This window comes from Stegostoma tigrinum, chromosome 6, assembly GCF_030684315.1.
Source record: "Stegostoma tigrinum isolate sSteTig4 chromosome 6, sSteTig4.hap1, whole genome shotgun sequence".
NCBI lineage: Eukaryota > Metazoa > Chordata > Chondrichthyes > Orectolobiformes > Stegostomatidae > Stegostoma > Stegostoma tigrinum.
In genome coordinates, this window is record NC_081359.1 from 83319573 (window position 1) to 83341833 (window position 22261).

The 22261-nt window shown below is 39.0% G+C and overlaps 1 long non-coding RNA gene across 1 annotated transcript in view; it reads right to left on the reverse strand.

Annotated features, from left to right (window-relative positions):
* Positions 1–21855: 21855 nt before the first annotated feature.
* LOC125453614 (uncharacterized) overlaps positions 21856–22261 on the reverse strand; it is a 38498-nt gene continuing 38092 nt past the window's right edge. Inside the window, exon 4 of the long non-coding RNA XR_007247789.2 lies at positions 21856–22137. This is a non-coding gene — a long non-coding RNA (uncharacterized LOC125453614). The remainder of the gene's footprint in view (positions 22138–22261) is intronic.

The following is a 22261-nucleotide window of genomic DNA, read 5'->3' on the forward strand; positions in this document are numbered from 1 at the left end:
ATTGCAAAATTGGCTCCTTAATTAATGGTGCTATATCACCACGCTTTTTACACCCAACTTTGTCTTGCTGAAAGATCCGATATCCTGGAATATTGAATTGCCGGTCCAGCCCTTCCCTCAACCAGGTTTTATGATGGCAACATTAGGTGGGGGAAGGGGAGATTTTGAAGCTGGGGAAGGGGAGATTTTGATGCTGGTGAAGTCCACAGTGATACCATTAGGCTGCAGGGTTCCCAAGTGGAATATGAGTTGCTCCTGCAGTGCCACAATGATGCCACCCGAAGGTTGCAGGAACAGCAACTCATATTCCGCTTGGGAACCCTGCAGCCTAATGGTATCAATGTGGACTTCACCAGCTTCAAAATCTCCCCTTCCCCCACCGCATCCCTAAACCAGCCCAGTTCGTCCCCTCTCCCCACTGCACCACACAACCAGCCCAGCTCTTCCCCTCCACCCACTGCATCCCAAAACCAGTCCAACCTGTCTCTGCCTCCCTAACCTGTTCTTCCTCTCACCCATCCCTTCCTCCCACCCCAAGCCGCACCCCCATCTCCTACCTACTAACCTCATCCCACCTCCTTGACCTGTCCGTCTTCCCTGAACTGACCTATCCCCTCCCTACCTCCCCACCTATACTCTCTCCACCTATCTTCTTTTCTCTCCATCTTCGGTCCGCCTCCCCCTCTCTCCCTATTTATTCCAGAACCCTCACTCCATCCCCCTCTCTGATGAAGGGTCTAGGCCCAAAACGTCAGCTTTTGTGCTCCTGAGATGCTGCTTGGCCTGCTGTGTTCATCCAGCCTCACATTTTATTATCTTGAAAAGTCTAGCTTGATGTTTTCAGCTGCATACTGTAGGAACACTACATTGTTGAGGGCACCTTCTCAAGGAATGTGAAACAGGGGCATTAGATTTGAAAAAGGAATATAGCCAAAAAAATACATGTTTAGGGGGAGAAGAAAATTGCTGGGATTAACTGATAAATTTTAAAAGTATAATGATGTGGCTGACAGCTCATACTGGAAGAGGAGGAAGAGTGCAGAGGAGAAAAGGGATGAATGAGACATGAGAAAACAGGAGGGAAGGTGATGGGAGAGGAAAGAACAAAGGAATGAAAGGGTAGGAAACAATGAGGTATTTTGCATTTAGGAGTTAGACAGCATGGTTGGGATTATTAGTTGATTGCAATCGAGAAAGTGGAGTTAACATTGCACAAGATAAAGGCATTAGAAGTTTGCTGATACAGTGATAGACCCATTAACACAAGCTGCTCTAGAATGTATGTTATTTCAGCTGTAATTTAATCCTTGTCTTGTGGATAACAAACTAATTTCCTTCCATTGGATCAACACTAACTACTTAATTTTTAAAAAAAACTAACAAATAGAGCAGGGAGAAGAATGTTATTTGTAATTCTTATAAACTGCTTTTTCAAGGAAGGCTGTTTGTGGAGACCTGTCTTTAGCAATTAAATCCAGATAATGAAACGAAGAGAGGGTGACATTTGTTCTATTTGTTTTGCTTTATAGCAAAATAATTGAGTGTGGCTGACCCCTATTTTTGACTTTGCTTCTTCTAAAACACTAGAGATTCTGAAGATCACAGGTGAAGCAAATGGCAGTAGCTAAAGCGTTATCACTGCTATTATGACCCAAGGGAATTTTTTTTGCTCATTCTTGGATTCCCAGGATTTGAAATGTCATCTGATTCATCTGATGTATTTGTGACATTGCTGAAAGGTAGAGTTTTGTGTAAAGTTTAAAGTACCATGACAGAGAATTGGCAGCATCCTGATTCTTCCTGACATACGGATGCACCGCAGTGCCAACTTGTTTATCTTCTCTCTCTCAGTATGTGGGAGGCTCTGTAAGTGGAAGTGCTAAAATGTGCAGCAATACAAGTGCAAAACCATCTCTTCCACACCCATGTATGAATGTAACACAATGACATGGGTGACAATCCCACCACTGGCAACAGTGAGTACATTGTTTTTATCCCTGCTGGCCAATTTGGAATTCTGCACATTTAAGTTGTTTTCAAAGCCACATTAGAGAATAATTCTACAAATTTGATTATTTGCTTTATCATACTGAGTATAACTGTTTAATTGCATTTTTAACCAGCACCATTAATATTCGTATGAAACTTGCAGAGCAGTTATTAATGCAGTTTAGTTTGAGGACAAAATAATAACACTGTCATTGATGTAGATTTATAAAAAAAATTTCCTTCCTGTATTAACTCAGGAAGTTAAACATAAATGAGTTCTAAGTCTAAGTAGTACTGGCAGCCCACACACCATCTTCAACATTCATACATATTGATTTACAGTGGCAACAGTACATACTGCTGTGTATATAGAAAGTTTTAAGTTTGCAAATAAGTAATTCTAAATACCCTAGGTGGTATATATCTGAAAGTATATTAATAGTGTACACAGATACAGAGCAATCATGCTGAACTTGTTTTTGCCAAAATAGATATTTTAAATTTTAGCATTGCATGTAGTCTGTTATATTTTGTTCTTCTTTTGGTCAAAGAACATTGTTGTAGCGTAAATCATAGCATGGAACTGTATTCACAGTGACATCTAGCTAAGAACATACCTTGTGCTTCATTCATTTAATCTAACACTGCATATACAATTACCATTTCAATTAAACACATTTCAGTTGGTGCAATAAAAAAGATCCTGTGTCATAGAGAAGTGTTAAATTGGTCTGGCACTGCCAGGTGTGGAATGAGGCTAGGGACCAGAAGGTAGCAGCCTTGGACTATGCTGAATGAGCTAATCACAGCTGGGCAGAAGTAGGTGTGCTATAATTGGCCTCCACACCCTTGGGATAAGGAAAGCAATAATCAGTGAGGGTTCTTCTCTTTGGCTGCCATACAGTAACTTCCTGTGAATAAGATCATCCTCAGCTGTGACTTCCCCACAGCTGAGGCACTCATTGTGCAGGTTTACACATGAAGGTTGGCCACTTTGGCAAGGGAGTGGAGGGCAGCTGCTGCATTGAAAATATATTTCAGCATGAGTCCACATTTGAAGGACAGCAGTGTCAATGCACATTTAAAAACTCACGCTTCGTAGACTGTGCATCAAGCAATACATGTGCTATAATATAACTGTTATTAACATCCTCTTTGCAGAAATCCTATAAACAAAATTGCAATAACAATAAATATTAACTATAAATATAATTTATAAAGCTAATTGTCCACATGAAAATAAACCTAAAATCAACTCTACTGTAAACTTAACATTAATGCGCAATTAGCTGCTAATCTTATAAACACATGATATAACATAAATTCAATATTTATTGAAATGGATGCAAAATCACATTTTTTGGTGAATCTTTGTACTTGAAATGAATATTGTTAGAATTGAGAATGGTACCATATAGCCTTTAGTTTCAGTTCTTGCACAGGGTAGTACTAAATCTCCTGACCTCAGTACCTCCGAGTCAGATTGACAATATAACACTGAATTGGGGAAGGTTTGTGTGTGGTCCACCTTTGATTAGAAACTGACTGCCCAAAACCTTTTCACATTGAGAATCAGATGCTTGGAGTACAGAAGGAGACCATCTGCTGCATTGTGCTTGTGCTGACGCTTTGAAAGTGCTGTCTAATTTGATCCCGTACCTTAGTTACTTCCCCGTAACTCTGCAAGTTAGTCCTATTCGAGGACCCTTACAATTTAGGGAAGATGGAAACCTTACATTCTAGTCATCTGAACTAATCTGGTTTTGTGGTTCCACATTTCACAGGGCAGTGAATTAATTTGCTACATCATCCCATCGTTTGTTTATTTTAAGTTTATACTTGTTTCTGACAGAAAAAAAATTCATGCGTCTGTTCTTTTCAATAACTATTAATATTCCAAATAATTTAGCCAAAAGAGGAAAATACATTCATATTTATGATTTTAAAAAATATTTTGTAGTTGGACCTCGTGATGCTAAAATTGTTTTAATTTCAGAACTATTGTCCTTTTTTTGCGTTGAGTTTATTACCACATGTTGTCACCTTATGGCATCACCTCTGTCATATGTGATGTGGGCTATTTAGAATAAAGCTTGGGCAGGATTTTTAAGCCCCACGTGTGGTGAGATTGAAGGTGGTTGAGGATGAAAATACCTGCACATTTTTTTATTTGCTCATGGGATTGGGTGTTGCCAAATGGGCCAATATTTGTTGTACATCCCTAATTGCCCTTGAAAAACGATGGTGTGGTATCTTCTTGAACTGCTTCAACTATTGGGATATAGGAAAACTACAGTGCTGTTAGGAAGGCAGTTCCAGGATTTTGCTGCAGCGACAGTGAAGGAGTAGCAACATAGTCAGGAGGGTGTGTGGCTGGGAGGGGAAATTGCAGGTGGTTGTGTTCTCATGCATCTGCTACCCTTGATATGATAGGTGGGTTTCAACAGTGCTCTGAAACAAGCCTTGGCGAGCTACTTCTTAAGTGCATCTTGAGAATGGTGTATACTGCTGCCACTGTGTATCAACATGTGTGAATGTTCAAGATGGTGAATGGGAATGATGCATGGTGTGCCATTAAGTGGGCTGCTTTATCCAGATGGTATCAAACATCTTGAGTGTTGTTGGAGCTGCAGCATCCAGGGAAGTATTTCATCCCTTTACTGACTTGATGGCGGGCAAGCATTAGGAATATAGGAAATGAATTACTCAGTGTCATCAATAGTAACCCTTTTGATGTCGAATAATGGGGGATTCAGTGATGGTAATGTAATTGATAATAAAGAGGTGATGGTTAGATTTTCCCTTGTTGCAAACAGTCATTGCTTGCCACTCGTGTGGCATGAATGTTATTTGCTGCTTGTCAGCTTGAAGCTGGATATTGTCCGAGTCTTGTTGCATTTGGATGTGGACTGCATACAATCTTTAAAGGCTTTGATAAGTGCTGAACATTGGCAATTCTTGACAAACATCCCACTTCTGACCTTATGATGGAGAGAAGGTCATTGATGAAGCAGTTGAATATGGTTGGCCCTAGGAAACTACCCAGAGGAACCCCTGCAGTGATGTTCTGGGACTAAGATAATGAGCTCTGATAATCACAACCATCTTCCTTTGTGCCAGGTATTACTCTAACAAGAGAAGAGGTTTTCCTCTGATTCCCATTGATTCCAATTTTGCCAGGGTTCCTTCTCACAGAGTAGACTGTGTTAGCAGTGGTAATTGGCTGGGTTAGATTTGTCCTGCTTTTTGTGTAGAGGCCATACCTGGGCAATTTTCCATACTGTAGGTCCTAGTGTTGTAGCTTTACTGGAACAGCTTGGCTAGGAGTGTGCCAAGTTCTGCAGCTCAAGTCTTCAATACTATTGCCAGAATATGTCAGAGCTTATAGCTTTTTCAGTGTTCAGTACCTACAGATGTTTTTGATATCACATGGAGTGAACTGAATTGGCATTGACACAGATGACTGGTATCAATGCTGCTGGGGACTTCTGGAAGAGGCTGAGATAGATCATACACTTTCACTTCTGATGTCAAACTTAGCTTTTACTGTTGGATACTCCTCTGCATGTTTTTGCCTGACTTTGTCTGAGTCCTCAAGACAATAGTGGTTGGGTTAATAAAACGGAAAAGAAGAACAGTGCAGCTTGGATATTTAATGAAGTCATGATGACATTAAATGCCAATAAAAAAGAACATATGTTTGGTTTGTAGGTTGCTATATCAATGTATGATCAATGCCAGGGAAATCAATTGAGGTGATATTCACAGCTCAAAGTCATCCTGAACATTTTTCACAGTTACAGTTCTTGTTGTGATAAGTTGGTTCATGGTCTAAATGTTTTCTATCTTCTCCTTCCTTGTGAAAATTGAGCATCATTCTACACAAGGAGCTGATAAAAGCTGTTCTATTTCAGGTATGTCGTCCCAGCAATCAATGCAACATTCTCATCCAAGAACAATTTGCAGTCCAGTTAGATAGGAAAAAATAGTCCACTCTTCAGCACTGCCATTTGTCAGCTTAATGAGCACAAAAGAAATAGATTAAGAATGTAATAATTTATATTCAGCTAATCATACCATGACCCTCTTTCCACATTAAATATTCCCCTTTGTATGAAGCAGCTAAATGAATTCAGTGCTGATTCTATTTGCTGAATACTGAAGTTTACTGATATAGCTAAGCTACAGTACTAGTTAGCCCATTACACTTGATTAAAGATACCATCATGTCGATTTTCTCCAGCTGTGGATGAGAAGTTTTCCACCAGATAAACATCTTCTGTGCTGTAACACAAAAATACTAGCTGTCACTCCTGAATTTGCTGATTATTTGAATACAGAGGAGCTACGACCATTTCCGTTCTCTCTATTTATGACCTGACCATCCATCATTAACTTAGAAATCATTTAAGAAGATGCAGCAGAACAATTAGGAACACATGAAAAATGATATTCTGCAAAAGTACTTATATTTCTTTTTCAATGTCAGAAATTGTCATCCTCAATGTCATAAACATGAGCATTCTTTTTATCAACCACTACCAGTTAGCAGCTTTGCATTCTAATAAGAGAAGATATATAGACTTGGAACAAAAACATACACAGTATTCATTGCTCAATTAAAACAAAATTATGCATCAATGCACCTTATTTGCTGTGCCTCTAAGTGGGTCAACCTAGCAGTGGAATTGGTGGCTGTTAAGCCCCACTTTACTCAGAAGATAATCAGAATAAAATTGCAAAGAAAATATATTTTAAAACAAGATTCTGTCCAAATGGACCGAGAGCTGCAACTGAGAGTATAGATTTGTTTATTACTCACTTTTCTGTAATATGTCTCTCATGTCTGATTGTCATTATATTAAATCAAGGCTGATCTGAGCTTCAATTCTATTTATCCATCTTTGCTGCAGATCCCCTGATACCTTTCACTACCAGAAAACTGTTGATTTCAGGCTTGCACATTTGTATTTTTCCCAACACTCACATTCTTTCAGGGAACGTGCCCGAGATTTCAATTTCCCTTTGTTTGACAAAATACTTCCTGATTTCTGAACTCACCTTGCTCTAACTTTAAGATTTGGATTGCTCCAGTAGTAGGAATAAATTGTCTGCATCCATTCCATCAAACTCCTCTATTACAAATCGTGGACTCAAATCCATGCTGGATTTCGGATCATGTGGGATTTCATTTTCAATTTGATGTTGACATCAGCCTCATGCAGCTATATGCTTATCCCTCTCTTATGAATTTTTTTTTGGCCCTAGAATTTGACCCCTTTGCAATGCGGCTTCTATTTAATCCAAGAGTCATATCAAGTATAAGTCTGTATTTTCCCTCTCTGGTCTGGTATGCAGGATTGGGAAAAATCCTAGCTATCCATTGGGACCTGTTGAATCGCTATTTGCTTCCCATGCTCCAAGTGGTCAGAGGGTCAATTCACTTAACCAACCTAGCACAACCTAATCCGCTCAAACTGTCCTGAAACTTACTCAAAATACGGTGCCAATTTCATACTCCTGCAGGTTTCACTGGCAATCCCTTTCCAATCCCACAAAAAATCAAATCCTTCATTACTGGAAAGAGAAGAATAATTTGCTTTGGAATATGAATAACAAAACAAAATGCTGAAGAAACTCAGCGGGTCTGGCAACATGTATGGAGATGAATCACACGAGTGCTGTGAGAACCAAACAGTATATCCATCCAAACACAAAATTCATTAGAAATAGATCTGCCACGATTGCACTTCTGATAATAATCATAATGATATCAATAATTATCATGGGTATGGTAATGTTACTGTGGGAATGCTGTTGTAAGAGATTATGGTACTGAACTAATAATCTTGAGATCTGAGCTAACAAAATGAGACTGTCAGTTTTTTGTGCTCCTAAGATGCTGCTTGGCCTACTGTGTTCATCCAGCTCCACACTTTGTTATCTAAAATCTCATCATGACAGTTTGAGAATTTGAATCCATTTTTAAAAACTCTAATTTGTAAGGAAGAGAGAGATAGAGGAACAAATCTGTAAGGAAATCACAGAGATATACAAAAATTTCATAATGGGGACTTTAAGCACCCGAACACAAAATGGGATAATGTCAGAGAAAACAATAAGGAGTGAATGGGGATTTCTTAAATGTGTCCTGGAGAATATTCTTGACTAATTAGTCCACTGGAAAGGTAACTTTTTTGAATCCAGTGCTGAAACACAAGTTGGGTCAAGAAGATTGAGTGTCCGTATGGGGAATGCAGGTAAGAGTGATCATAATACCATAAAGTTTTGGCTTTTTTTTACTGTAAAAGATTTAAACATTGTTAAAATGAAACATGAAGTTGCAGCTTTTTATCGTGCATTCATCAATAGGGTGTGAGAAACATCAAGTTAGATAGCGTGAGGAGAAAGTGCTAATTGGTTAAGGCTGTGATTACACAGAAATGTAGAAAATAGAATCCCAACAAATCTGCTCAGCCATTCAACATAACCATGGTTGATCCTCTATGTCAGCGCAATACTCCCACTATCTCTGTTACCCTTGACACATTTAATCTCTAGAAGTCTATGTCTTTCTAAAACAAATGTAGTGACTTGGTCTTCACAGCCTTGTATGGTAGGCTTATTGAGTTGGTACATCGCCTGCTGCAGTCAGTCATATGGATGAGTTGTTTGATACAATCCACCAGACATTGTTACATACAGTCTACATACCTTACATCTCACTGGTATTGAAACTCATTACCACAATATCATGTTATGAGGTAGGCAGAATGTCTATCTGGCAAGATGGTAGCATCCTGTTAGTAGAGAATATCACATGTGCTTTTCTGCAAAGTAGCAGTGTGAGTTAGCTAGCCTCAATTGTTTCTCAGATTTTTGAGATACCTTCTCTTTCTGTGCTAATTTGAGGTAGCCTGGGCACTTTTCGGTACCAAACATGATGGTTACAGTCCCTGTCTTGAGTTTGCGTAATATTAGCCAGTGATCATTTGATTAGGGCAGTTTTTATCACTTAGGAGAGTTTTGATACCCTTTATCTCAGCATCAAGATTACAGAGGAAGTAGATGGCAGTGGTTAAGACCATAAGACATAGGAGTGGAAGTAAGGCCATTCAGCCCATCGAGTCTGATCTGCCATTTCATCATGGTTGATGGACATTTCAACTCCACTTACACACACTCTCCCCATAGCCCTTAATTCCTTGCGAGATCAAGAAATTATCAATTTCTCCCTTGAAGACATTTAACATCCTGGCCTCCACTGCACTCCGTGGCAATGAATTCCATAGGCCCACCACTCTCTAGCTGAAGAAATGTCTCCTCATTTCCGTTTTAAATTTACCCCCTCTAATTCTAAGGCTGTGCCCACGGGTCCTAGTCTCCCCACCAAACGGGAACAACCTCCCAGCGTCCACCCTTTCCAAGCCATGCATTATCTTGTAAGTTTCTGTTAGATCTCCCCTCAACTTTCTAAACTCTAATGAATACAATCCCAGGATCCTTAGCCGTTCATCGTACGTTAAACCTACAATTCCAGGGGTCATCTGTGTGAATCTCTGCTGGACACGCTCCAGTGCCAGTATGTCCTTCCTGAGGTGTGGGGCCCAAAATTGGACACAGTATTCTAAATGGGGCCTAACTAATGCTTTATAAAGTCTCAAAAGCACATTGGTACTTTTATATTCCAACTCTCTGAGATAAGTGACAACATTACATTCGCTTTCTTAATCACGGACTCAATGTGCAAGTTAACCTTTAGAGAATCCTGGAATAGCACTCCCAGATCCCTTTGTACTTTGGCTTTCTGAATTTTCTCACCATTTAGGAAATAGTCCATGCTTGTATTCTTTTTTCCAAAGGTTAGGCACGAGAGGAATGAACAGTGGCAAATCTGACAGCTTTAACCAAGAAAGGGCCTAAGTACTTGCTTGCCAACACGGCCTGATGTGTAATATCAGTGTTGAGTGAGGTTTAGGGGACTAAAATCAGGGAAAATAATCACCAGTCGATTAGCGAGTCAATATAGTGTGGCCCTGGAAGAACAAAGCAGGTCAGGCAGCGTCAGAGGAACAGGAACATCCACGTTTCAGGTCAGGACCTTTCATCCTGATGAAGCATCCGGACCCAAAATGTTAACTTGCCTGCTCCTCTGATGCTGCCTGACCTGCTGTATTCCTCCAGCTTCACACCGTATTGACTCTGACTCCAGCATCTGCAGTTCTCGTTATCTCCAAACTGCTTAGAGAGGTTTGAGTCGTTTAGGGAGATTCAACACGAAGTTTGAAAAAACAGATTGTTTTTGGAAAAAAAAAGTGACTGTTTTTGAAGAAATAAGGTTGATGAAAAAAATAATGAATGTTGTCTGTGTAGAATTTAAGCAAGTCTTTGACAAATCACCATATAATACATTGGTTGCCAAAACTGAGGTTCATGAAATAGGTGGTTAGTTTTTTAGTGGGTCTATAGGTGCTGCACCAGGAGATGAGACTGGGGAGTTGGGGGAAAAGAGGAGTTTTGTACAATCGTGGTATGATGTTGTGAAGTGTGTTCATCATTTTCCCACTGCTACTGAGATCTTACCAGTGGCATTATTTGGGGCAGATTGCCCTCCCACTCTTGGCATACGTTGAGGACCTGTGAGCCTGATGGAAAGGTCTCCACTTAAAAACACCTTGCCTGCCCTCATGACCAGCTCCCACTCCCCGCTCACTGAGGCGTGCCTGATTGATCCCACTGAGGTACATAAACCTATATTAATTCCTAAGCCTCCTTCACATTTGCTGGCCTGGACTTGCTACAGTATCAGTACAAGCCACCACTTTTGAGTAGCACTGCCAGCCCTCCGATTTGCCAGCAGCTCTTAGGCATGGAACCTTAAAGCTGCCTTAAATGGATAGATGTCCTGAAGGATGCAAAGTACAGTTGGTTCCATGACCAACTGAGGTAGGTTTGCCCTTCAATTTCCAGCCAGTGACTACTGCTGCTTCATGGAATTACTTCTGTTATGTTATCTTGACCTTGAATAAAAAATAGATCAACGGTAAACTTGGTAATTGAATGTGGACGAAATTTCAATGTTTGTCAGTAAGACAAAGCTTCAATGTGTGGTAAACAATGAAGATGATACCCATCAACAAAACATCATTAGCAAAAAGGAAAGACAAGTAATAGATTGAATTTAATACAGAAAAAGGCGAGAGGGTGCATTTTGGCAGATGTGATAGAGAGCGAGCTGTGTAGATTTAGTTGCACATTTCTAAAGAGTGTGCAGGAACAGTTAGATCAAGAGGTTCTGATGAAGAGTCCACAGACTTGGAGCATTTAACTCTTTTCTTCCCAAAGATGCTGCCAGACCCTTTGAGTTTCACCAGTAATTTCTGTTTTTATTTCAGATCTGTAGCATCCACAGTTCTTTGTTTCATTTTAGCAACCAAGAAATACTTGTGCATAGATCTGTGAAGCTGGCAGGACATAGTGAAAAGGTAATTAGCAAAATATATGGGATTTTAGGCTTCATAAATACAGATATTGAATGCAAAATCAAGGATGTTTGGCTGAACCTTTTAAATAGCTCTGATTAGTTTATAAGTGGAATAATTCTGTTCCGGTCACCACATTTTAGAATAGATGCAGAGGTCCTGTCGTGTTTACAGAGAAAACGTGTCAGAATTGCTCCAGGTTTGCAAGATATCAGTGAAAAAATTGGGCTGAATAGGCTGGGGTTGTCTTTGAAGTCAAGGAGTGTGAAGGATGAGATGGACAAGATTATAACAGGTTTCAAGAAGGTAGGCAAAGAAAAGCTGTTCCCATTCATAAACAGGGTTTGGGCCATCATCGTATAGTCATTGCCGTTCTAGTTCTGAGATTGTCTTAAGTCATCATGATCAGGTTTATTGATTCAGTGCTGAAGTGCTTGTAACTTTAGTTCAATGATTTCATTTGCTTAGTTTTTTTTAATTGCAGTTTGAAGAAAGTGTGATAACAGCTGTGTGAAATGAAACAGCTTAGTGTTATTCTCTAAGAGGATTTGGCATGACACCAGTGAATCTTACACTCTGGAGACAGTGAGGAAAAACAACATGATGTAATGTATCCTATACACCAGAAGGGTACACTTGTTTTCATGAAACAATGTCAAACCACATTCAGGCAGTCAGTACAGGGCTGAAAATATCGGTAAATTACACTAAAACCCACAATACTAATTAAGAAAATGAAATGAATATCACTCTCACGAGTAGGGAGGATGGTCCTTTCATTGTCAATATATATTCAATATTCATTATTCACAATTCACCATTCATTTTTTAAGTACATTTATTATCATTCTTACTTATTTTCCTGCTTTGCTAAGAAATGTATTTAAAATCCCATATTGATAAATTGATCTCCAACTTTGTTCATTCGTAAGCACTTATTATAAAATTTTGATAATTTCTAAAAGTGACGTTTAAGGTATTTGACTGAATTTTGGCTGTTTCCAATGCGCTTATTTTAATATTATTTGACCCAATAAAGGTTTATCAAGTTTTACAATATTCCTTTGAAGCATCTCGGCTTGTTTTGTTACATTGAAGATGCAACATAAATAGAAGTTGTGTTTTTGTGAATTACAGCGCATAAAAATCGTAGATCATGATCTCCAACTATCCACTAGATGGAGATAGAGGCCATGCTAGGTTAGCCCTTTTTCTCCCTGTCAAATGCACTGGATTTTGTTTTATATTCCTTTGTAGAACTGTGAGTGACATTTTCTCTTAGTTTTTAATACCTAAAGGGTCTGGAGTGAAATATTCTCGGTGAACAACTGTAGATATTAACGGAGACTTAAATTTTACAAATTAATGCAGAACAGAAGATCAGAATGTGTTGGGCCTGTTTGTACAGGTTGCATCAGTAAGATCCAAAATAGATCAGCAAGCATTACTGAATAAATCCTACATTATGTAATTGTTTTCTAGTGTAATAGTTTACTTTTTTATGTAACCAGAACTTGGTTTTAACAAGGCATCATTGTGAAAAATAATCCTTCCCCTATTTCTTATAACAGAGTACAATGGTACTCCATTGTCACTGAGTGAAGGGTTGTGCTATTTGTATGAATTTAAATAACCTGCACACAAGGGTTGTGAGGATGTGTAAACAGAACAGATATTTTGATAATTTCAGGTGTGTACCCTTTGTTACAATTGAAACCTGGAAGATAATCCTGAAATGGTAACCTTTTTCTTTGATAGTAGACAGTCCCGCTGTGTAGTTTCAAGATAATAAAATGTGAGGCTGGATGAACACAGCAGGCCCAGCAGCATCTCAGGAACACAAAAGCTGACGTTTTGGGCCTAGACCCTTCATCAGGGTTTCAGGTAGTTTCAAGTTTTGTTTTTAGAACTCACTTTGGTCAATATATATCTGAATTATAAATCCCAACAGCAAAGGTTTATACAATGCAAATTTTTCAATGCAGAATTTAATTGCTCATTTTCTCTCTGGATGCAAGGCTGTGGCACCAAACTGTTAAATGTAATTCGAGTACACCAGTCAAATGAGTGATAAGGGAATTATGGCAACGCTTCGCCAATAATTTGATTATCTGCCTTTCTTCATGAATGTATATTGCAAAATGCAAACAGGCTTTTCTTGCAGACCCAGTCATTGTATAAACCTGCACTGATAATTATTAATGCTTCAGCATGGATGTCATCATACATTAACTCACTGCTTATTGGTGTCAACTCATACAGACATGGACAGTAAATGTAAAATGACGGCAAATCATCAAACTGTAAAAAACAACTTTCAGCATTTTATGTTCATTTAGGTATCAGAAATTTCCTGACCAGTGTTAAACTGAATTCTTTCCTGGCAGTATATAATTTCTTCAGAATGTCATCAATTTTAGCTATTCATCCTGTGCTTACTTGTCCACCAACATTTCTCCAAATGAAATTAAAATCTACAGTTTGGAGTTAAGTAGATGAATCCTGTTTGCTTTAGATACACGTGATGTTTCTGGACATATAAAATTTAAATTAATTAAAGCTATCTTCCCTTAGTAAAGATTTTACATTAAGTATCTAATGGATTTTAAATATTTTGTTACTGTTTAGTACTGTTGTACTAAGTTGATGGCTGTGCCATACATAGTTGGGATTTATAATTTTACAGTATTGAAAATATTTTTGGTCTTATGGACAATCTTGACATTACTCTGGTAATATTACTGAATTATTGGAACCAAAATATTTGCAAAACATTCACTTAATGAGTTAGAAACTCAATTTGCCAAACTGGTATGTTCAGTGTGATGGAATACTCACCATTTGCCTGGATGAATGTACCAAAGTACTGGACACTATACAAGCCAAAGAACTTTGCTTGTTTTATGTAATCCTGGCTACACAACATGTATACAATTGACAGGATACACTTCTTCTCTAACACTTCCCAATCATGGCCTACATCACCTGAAAGGACAAGTACAGCAGAAACATGGAAACGCTACTACTTCCAAGTCACACAGCATCCAGTACACACATTGTCTTTCTTTCATTGCTATTGGGTTAAGATCTTGGAACTGGCAACTAATAGCACCATAGGTGTATCATCACCACATGAACTGAAGAAATTTAAGAAGAAATGGAAATTAACCATTAAGCCTTAGTGGTAATGCAACCTAACATGGTAGCCATGATACTTCATGGCAAGGACAAAATCCATACCTGAATTTTTATTTCCTCCCTTTTTCTGATCCAGGGCCCCAAAACCACCATCCAAGTTAAATAAAGATTTGCTCAATGCTTCAATTTAGTATACTGTATTCAATAGTCACACCGTCATTTCCTTTACACTGGGAAGACAGCAGTCTGTGCTTCTGTTCACCAATTCTATTCTATTCATTTTAAATCTTCATTCAATTCTCAGTCTGACCTCACTGAAATAAAAAAAGAGAAACTGCTGGAAAAACAGGTCAGACATCTTCTACATTAATTAATATGCAGACCCCACTTTAATCAGGCAAAGTAAAGGAATTTATACATATGTTGAATTTTTTTTTAATATTCGAAACAAAAAGGAGTCATTGAGTGTCAATTTCTACTACATTTCCAATGCAGCACTCTGGCCAATCAGAGTCTACCTGCCTGGTCTGAAAATTAAGACCGTCAGTCAACTGCTGCTGCTGCATCTCCTTGCCAACAATATCCCAACCAATCAAAACCCTCTGTACTACTTTATAAATTGGTATCCCTTTTCCAGAATTGGTTTGTTGCATTTTAGTCGTGCCGAGTGCAAGATAAAAGCTGCAAATTCTTATATACTTTAAGCAATGTTCTGCACTCTGAAGAAATTTAAACTATTGACTAGTTTCCAAATTCCTGAATATCATCACCCGACTCACCCTCTGAAAGAAACCTAGCCTATGGTCTAGCCTTATCCTGATTGTTCTCCAATTCTGTATTCTGCACATCTTCCCCTCCCAAAGCCGTACATGTTGGCAGAGCTTTCAATAATGTTGAACAGCAGTTTTTGGCTCTCCATGAAGAAACTTTACCAAATTGCCAATCCCTTCCCAATGCTTAAAAACTTCCATAAAATATACCTTGCACCCAGCTCTCCCAAATCTGCTTCTTCTGCCATGAAATGCCTTGAGAAATGTCCTCACTTTGAAACAACTATTCAAAATTGGGGTGGCACAGTGGCTCAGTTTTTAAGCACTGTTGACTCACAGAACTAGGGACCCCGGTTGGATTTCAGCCTCAGGTAACTCTACGGTGTTTGTACAATCTCCCTGTGTCTGCATGGGTTTCTTCTGAGTGATCTGGTTTCCTCCCAAAATCCCAAGATGTGCAGGTTAGGTCGATTGGCCATACTAAATTTAGGGTTAAAAAAAATTTACTGCATGTTGCCTTGTATGGTGAGCATTAGCTATGAGGAGAGGTTGGAGAAACTTGGGTTGTTCTCACTGAAGCGATAGAATTTGAGGGGTGACCTACTAGAGGTCTACAAAATTTTGATGGGCATGGACAGAGGTGACAGTCAGAAACTTTTTCCCAGGGTGAAAGAGTCAGTTATCAGGGGTCATGGGTTTAAGGTGAGAGGGGCAAAGAGGAAAATTCTTTTACACAGAAGGTGGTGGGTGTCTGGAACTCACTGCCGGAGAGGTATTGGAAGCAGTTACGATGGTGACATTTAAGGGGCATCTTGACAAATATATGAGTAGGATGGGAATAGAAGGATACAGTCCCCAGAAGGGTAGGGGGTTTTAGTTGTAACAGGCAGCATGTCGGTGCAGGCTTGGGGGCCTAAAGGGCCTGTTTCTGTGCTGTAATTCTCTTTATTCTTTTTTCTAAATTTCCCATAGTTTCTAGGGATGTGTAAGTTAGGTAGATTAGCCAAGGGAAATGTAGGGTTACAGGGATAGGGTAGGAGGCTGGGTCTGGGTGGAATGCTGTTTAGAGGGTTGATGCAGACTTGATGGGCTGAATGGCCTGTTTCCACACTGTAGGTATTCTATGAAAAACAAGTCTTGTTTTTCCTTCTAAACCAAAAAACTGCTGAATAGTGTAAATCAGAATCAAAAACAGAAACCGCTGGAAAAACACAATGGGTCTGACAGAATCTGTAAAGAGAGAGCAATGTTAGTGTGCGGATCCAGTGAGCCTTCTTTAGAACTGCTTTTAGCTAGGAATAGTTTGGTATACATGCTGAAGATGGGGTGTGAGGAGGGGATGTTGATGATAGTTGGAGATGGAGCCCAGAGAGAGAGAAAACTAGTTTGAGAGACACAGGAATGAGTAAATGTTAGCCTGGAAGAATCAATAGCTGCTAATGGGGACCATTAAGGGATGGCAATGGGTGGTTTGTGGTGGTAACCAATGTGATGACAAGGGCTGGTTTTTGGGGATTGGGGGCAGGACATGGGAGTAGATGCTCAGGCCCTAAAAGTTTTGAACTCGATATTAAACCTTGAAGGCTGCAGGGTCTCCAAGTGAAAAGTGAGATGCTGTTCTTCTAGCTTGTGCTGAGCTTTGCTGGAGCAATGCAGTAGGCCTGAGACAAGACTGTTGGCTAGAGAAAGCACATGGTGTGTTGAAGCCTTAGTTTTTCTTTCTCTCTGGGATCTATTTCCAACTACCATTTACATTCCTACACCTTCTCTCCACCCGATCTTCAACATATGTTTAACAATCCTTTCCCAGCTAAGATCAGTTTTTAAGAAGGGTCACTGGAGCAAAAGCATTAACTCTGCCAGATCTGCTGAGTTTTTCCAGCAATCAATGTTTTTATTTCTTACTTTTCCCTCATTGGCATTTAAGACAGGTTCTATATTCCAAGAACTTTCAGCTTTCATGTCAAGGTGTGGTTTTGAAATGAATAATACTATTAGTTGTAATTTAGAAGCATGTGAAGATGTTAAAGGAACATTGAAAAATTAGATTTGCACTTCAAATTTGAAGTAACTGTGGAACCTGGAATATTTGCACCTGACAATAGAAATTTGATGTGAAACTTAAATTGGAAAAAATCTCCCTTTCTAACTTCAGCACATTTAAATATATATGTCAGCAAATGAGAATGTTCTGACAAAAGGTCATTGAACTAAAGTGTTAACAATGCGTAGAATCTACTAAGCCTAGAGGTAGTGGACCTGGAGGGAGGAATGAAACTAAATGTAGGCTGGATAGTGGCATACAAAAACTCAGCCACTTGCTAGTTTAGTCCAAATCAATTCTAGTTGAGAAGGCCCAAAGTCTAGCTTCCCATCATCAATTGAGGCAGATAAGTGTACAATTACATACAAATATACTCACTAACATATGAATCAGGAGCTGATTAGGCTACTCTTTCCTTTGAGCCTGCTCCACCATTCAGTAATGATCGGCCTGGTTGCTCCCCATTTCTGCCAAACTGATAATGTTTCATCCCCTTGCTCAGTAACAATCTAACATTGCCTTAAAAAATGCAAATACTCATCACCTTGAGGAAGAGAGCTCTAAAGACTCAATTCCAAAATGTGAAAAAATTGCCCTTATCTCTATCTTAAATGGACAGTTTTTTTAAGTACCAGATTATCTCTCCATATCCAGCCTGTTAAGACTATTGAGGATCATTAAAAATTTCAATCAAGTTGCCCCCTACTCTTCCAAATTCCAGGGGATAAGCCTAGCCTGTCCAACCTTTCCTCAGAAAATAACCCACCCATTCTAGGTATTAATTTAGTGAACCTTCTCTATATAGCTTCCAATACTTTCATATTATTCCTTAAATAAGGGTGTTAATACAGTACATAATATTCTAATCAAAGTTCTGTATGACTAAAGTGTAACCACCCTGCTTTTGAATTCAATTCCCTTCACCATATACATTAACTTTCCAGAATTACTTGCTATAACTGCTGTGATGACTATTCATAATATATTCTTATCCTTTGGGAACTTGAGTTCTAGAGTGAAGAAATAATGTATGCTATCAAGTTTTATTTACATTTCTATATTGTGTGTTCAGAAAGAAAGGATGTAGTTTTAGTTTCACTTTAGACCTCTGGTGAGTGACAAGGTTTCTGAAGATTGTTCTTACATGCATTTTTAATGAGGGCTCACAGCCTTGCAAGGACAACTAGGATTGGGCAATAAATGTTGGCCAGCCAGCAACACCCATCTCCTACAAGTTAGTTGAGAAAACCTGTAACAGCAAGAGTTTTTTTTAGAAACAGCCTCCAAAACAGCCAGGGTAAGAAGAAAAGGAGCCTGAGTGGAAATTAGTAAGAATTTTCCAGAAACTAATTACAGCCATGCCAACTGAGCAAGGAACTTTGAAATGGTGCTAGGGTAACTCTTCACTAAGATTTTTCTGCGTATATTTAGAACCAGCCAAGATTACTTTGGGGTGTTTCAATGCCAATCTTTCTTATTAGCATTAGTTTAAGATACTGATACCAAATCTGGAAAGATGCCCTCCTGAAATCTCTGGCAGAATAGAGGCTCAGTCTTGTGAAACAGAATAATTTATTCAATTGTATTTAATAGTTATTTGCATTACATCTGAGTGACATGATAGCCTCTGACTTCAGGTTACATTTAAAAGTACACATTACTGTTTAGCTTTGTGTACCTCAGCACATAGAATAACTCATTAGAAACTGGTTAGCTCCTCGCAGGTACAATCAGTTACATATGGAGCTTGTATCATCATATCATTTAATCCTCTCAGGTTAGAAAAAGTCTGTTTCATTCTTAAAATTCTGTAACATGTTAAACAATGTCAACCAGCTCACAAGTCACATAGCAGTGACTAAGATAAATACATTCAATGGGAGAAAGATTTCACATGAGGAGAATGTTCAACTCATTTATACAACACCTCCCCCCCCCCACCCCCCAGCTTTCTTCTGGTCACTAAGTGGCTTGGATGTATTTGGAAGTCTGCTGAAACATTCAAGCTCAGTTCATTACAATAATGGAAATTTGGTGGGTCATGATTTCCCAAATATCCTTTGCAGAGGATGTGTTCTAACATTGAGTCTTTTTTATATAGAATCCCTACACTGTGGAAACAGGTCCTTTGGCCCAACAAGTTCACACCGACACAAAGAGCATCCCAACGAGCCCCATCTCCCTAATCTCCACATCCCTGAATGCTACAGGCAATTTAGCATGGCCAAACCACCTAACCTGCACATCTTTGGACTGTGGGAGGAAACCCACGCAGACACGGTTAGAATGTGCAAGCTCCACACAGTCACCCAAGGGTGGACTTGAACCCAGGTCCCTGGCACTGAGGCAGTAGTGCTAACCACTGAGCCACCGTGCCACCCCTTGATGTTGCTAATAAGCACATTTCTACTTTGCTGGATCTTTAGTTTCCTCAAATTGCATCAGAGAAGATAGCTGTGTGATCTTCTCCTTTTAATGGTGTAAAAGGGTAGACTCACATGTAATCAGTTCTATTCTTGCATGTATTTTCTTGGATAACATTATCATTTTATCAATCATTGGCAGTAAGGTTGACTGTTGCTCTGGTACTACTTTTTCTAAACATCTGAATTGACAATCAAGAATTTACTATTTACAGGAGAATACCCAGACTTGGGCTGATGAGTGGCAAGTATCATTCCTTACACACAAGCAATAACCTTCTCCAATAAGAGTGTATCTACTCATCACCCCTTGACATGCAATGGCATTGCCATTACTGAATCTTCTATCAACATCCTAGGATTACCACTGACCAGAAACAGAATTAAGCAAATAACCATATAAGTACCATAACAATAGGACCAAATCAGATGCTAGGAATTCTGCAATGAGTAACTCACCTCCTCAACCATGTCCACCATCTACAAGATACAAGTCAGGAAATGTGACAGAACACCTCAGTTGCCTGGATAAGTGCCATTCCAACAACACTCGAAGTTTGACACCATCCAAGACAAAGTAGCATGTTAAATAGCCATCACATTCACAAGCATTCAACTCCACCATTGACTCTCAGTAGCAGCAAAGTTAACCACCTTCAAGATGCATTGAAATAATGCATCAACACTCTAGACTGAACATTCCAAAGCTGTGATCACCATCTAGAATGATGAAGGGAGCAGCTACATGGGAACACCATCACCTGCAAGTACATCTCCAAGCCAATCACTAACCTTACTTGGAAACATACCTTTGTTCCTGAGTCAAAATCCTGGAACTGCCTTCTTAAAAGCATTATGGCTCTACCTGCCAACCAAATAGGCTGCAGCAGTTCAAGCAGGAAGCTCATTACTGTTTTTCAAGGCAACTAGCAATGGACATTCAATGCAGGCCTAGGTCAGCCTTGCCAACATCCCATGACCAAATAAGTAAACTAAAGCTCCTTATGGAGAAAAGAATGTTCAATGATCAGGTTTTAAAGATTAATTTGTGTTTGGAAGACAACTGAATTACTTCACCAAACCAATGACTTCAGTGATATCTTTTGTTCATTGAGACAGGAAAAGTTGCCATGCTCCAACATAGTTAATCATTTCTCTTGGGTCCAATGAACATTCTTCTTAAAATAACTGCTCAGAGTCCAGTATCCCATCACCAAGTCACCCTTTAGCTTATAGAGTCCATGGAGCATCCTTGACAGTGATCCAGCTTCCTTGGAGCCACCTCTCAAGTAAGGAGGATGGCAGACACTCCTGTTTATATCAGTGAGCCAGGGCTCCCTGATTGGACCAGATTAACAGCTCCAATCAGGCAACTCATATTCATTAATGTCATCTTGCTGATCTCATTACAATCACTACAATTCCATGATGAAATCTTCATCTTGTTTGAGTATAGTTATGCTGATCAAAACGATTTGGTTTCTGAGCTGGTTGAGATTCTTCAGCTTACCATAGAATTTTAAGGGTGCAACATGCTTTTCTGTTTAGAAGCGAGAAGTTTAGGTTTGTGATGATGTACATCTGTTCCACATAGTATTAGCCTTTCTATTATAACAGTACTGTCAGTATTTCTTTGATTTTCAGTGGTGTTTTGTCTGTGCCATACAGTACACTGTCAAATGGCTGTAGCTTCACAAATATACTAATATTAAAAATACTATTCTGACAACGCAGTAACATTTGCCCTAGTATGATGGTTGAAATGAGATAACAGACCGTTCATCTATATGATCTCTGACATATCTGTTTTAGATGAGTCATCTATTACTCTCAGGAATGGTTGAGTTACAAAGATGGTATAGCATTATGTACATTCTAATAGTGGTATGTCTTTATAGTCTGGAATCTTTTCGAACAATGCTTTCTTAAGGTGTGAACATGTTTGTGCAAATAACCATTATTAATTTTATGGTTCAAAGTTTGCCCTCCTCTTAAAATGTCTCCCTTTCTCACAAAAGTTGCATTAGTGTAAAGCTGGACATTGATTCTGTGTTTTTAGTTTCACATCTGAAACTGTAACTTCGAGAGCCAAAGGATTTGATTTTTTTTTGCTGTTCAGTTGTGTGTTGCTTTGGTGTTATTGTGTCTTAGAAAGCCAACAAAGCCTGATAATCTTCTTGGGTAATGTTGACTTCTGTTCCCATTATTCTCTTGTGCTGTTTTCAGGTTTGGTTTTATTACCAACTGGAACTCTCCTTCCAGTGTGAAATCGTCTTTTGATTATCACGTATCTGAAAGAAATGTATCAGAAATTCCAATGACAATTCTGACACAACTTAGGTCAGGTAGGAAATTACCATAATCATAAACTTCTGACAATGTATAAAGAGCATTAATAAAGTTGTCAACAGGTCC